Consider the following 1,979-nt stretch of genomic DNA (forward strand, 5'->3'; position numbering starts at 1 on the left):
TCCCCCCCCCCCCCCTCAGAGGACCATGGATTAGAACCCGCCTAGCTTACCTACTATTATTATATATAGAAATAAACATTTACCATTTTCGTAAAAGATTCTTCATTTTTCAAATTGTTTTCAAACAATTTCAACTCATCCACTGAAGAAATAATGTCGAAAACGAAAACTTCTTCGACGTTATTTACATTAATTTCTTTATTTGTAATATAGTCTATTTTATTTTCTAATCTACTTAGCCTTCTATCGATGTATGTTATTTCAACTAAGACGCGATTTACTTTTCTCAAAATTTCCATGAACACTAAAAATTAAAATATCATTAATGTTAAAATTAAGTTACATTTTAAAATATTGCATTAAAAAAATCTATTAATGTAATTTAACCTTATTGAGATTTATCTCCATTAATTTCATTTAGATGTGTTGTTAACTCTTTGTTACATTTATTGATGTGGAATGATCTTCGGTGTTAAAAAATCTTCATTATCTTCAGTGATAAAATCTTTTTGATTTTTATTTTCTAATTTTCTTTTTTCTTAGGTTTAGCAATCACTTCTTGTCGAATTATCTTCGATTTTTACTTTTCAGTTATAACGATGTTGTCTTTTTCGGAAATGATCGGATTTTCATAGGTTGCCAAAATTAATGCAGGTTTTTTCGAATAACATAATTTTTGAGATCCAGACAATTCTTTCGGATCTGGTAAAGTAGACAATAGACAAGAATCCACTTCTATATCGACAGATTCATTGTCAGAAGTTAAATTTTTTGCAGCAGCTCTATCATGCCGTGTTTTTTTTCATATAATCTTAATCCTCAGTATTTGTCAGAAATATTTTCAGCCATCTTTAACTTTTCTTGGCCTCGCTCAAAAGTATCTGAATATAATTGTTGACATCACAAATTATAAATACTAAGCATAGATAGAAAATCACGATTAATATTAAATTATATGTTGACAGGTTGATGTTAAAAGAAAATAAAAGTTTTTAATAAATAAATTTGTTCTTTCTTTTCGACAATATCCAAATGAATTAAATCAAAGTAACTTAATAATTTATTACATTTTAGTTATTGATATAAACCTTTGTTTATGTTACTTTGATCAGTTTATTCATTAGATCGATAGTCGAGAAGAAAGAAGAATGAATTTTATTTAACTACAAAAAGAAGGAGACAAGTTTCAATAAATAATTTTGTGTGTGTGTGTGAGTATGTATTCCTGCTGAAGACAAAATACGTAAAACGTCATACATCGCCCAACCAGCTTGTACATTTTTGAAATCCGGTATTTCCTTATTCTTTATAGCTTTATTTAGCCTCTTTTTTACATTGTATTTTGGATAGAAGCAAACTTGTTGCTTTTGATCTTCAGATATCCGCAACCAATTATTAGGGACTAATGCTATCCCGTCATTGAATTGAATTACATAGAAATTTTTTGTAAACTACCAACAAAACATATAATGATAAATTAATTTATTAACAATAAATATTATATAGTCATGTGCATTTTCATATTTACCTTTAAAGAAGATTCTTCCTGCATTTTTTGAAAAGAAAATTGCTTGCACCTCAGTTTGGATATATCCATGTATGCTCTTATACAGGGTGTTCAAAAAGTCCCGGACCGGTGAAATATCTCGAAAACTAAGCATTTTAGAAAAAAATGTTTCAGATAAAAGTTGTAGGGTTTCAAAAGATCTATTTACTGATCTTATCAGTTTGACCTTGGATGGCGTCGCCAAGGTCAGATCGAAATCACATTAACTTTTTTAAATGGAACTGCCTACTTTTTATTGCATATTCTTGTAGCTTATCTCGAGACCTTTCCAAAACACTATAAACAAATGTATTTTCGTTAAGTATCTTTCGAGTTGTGAAGCTTGAAAGTTACAGTACATTACAGCTTTCAAGCCTCACAACTCGGAAAATACTCAACGAAAATAAACTTTCTTGTAGTGTTTTGGAAAGGT

The 1,979-nt window shown here is 29.0% G+C and overlaps 1 protein-coding gene across 1 annotated transcript in view; it reads left to right on the forward strand.

The window, feature by feature from the left end:
* LOC116848377 (plancitoxin-1) overlaps positions 1-1,979 on the forward strand; it is a 476,759-nt gene that overhangs the window by 137,317 nt on the left and 337,463 nt on the right. The window lies entirely within an intron of this gene.

Source organism: Odontomachus brunneus, unplaced genomic scaffold (assembly GCF_010583005.1).
Source record: "Odontomachus brunneus isolate Ranch 3 - 2012 unplaced genomic scaffold, Obru_v1 Obru_scaffold_094, whole genome shotgun sequence".
Lineage (NCBI taxonomy): Eukaryota > Metazoa > Arthropoda > Insecta > Hymenoptera > Formicidae > Odontomachus > Odontomachus brunneus.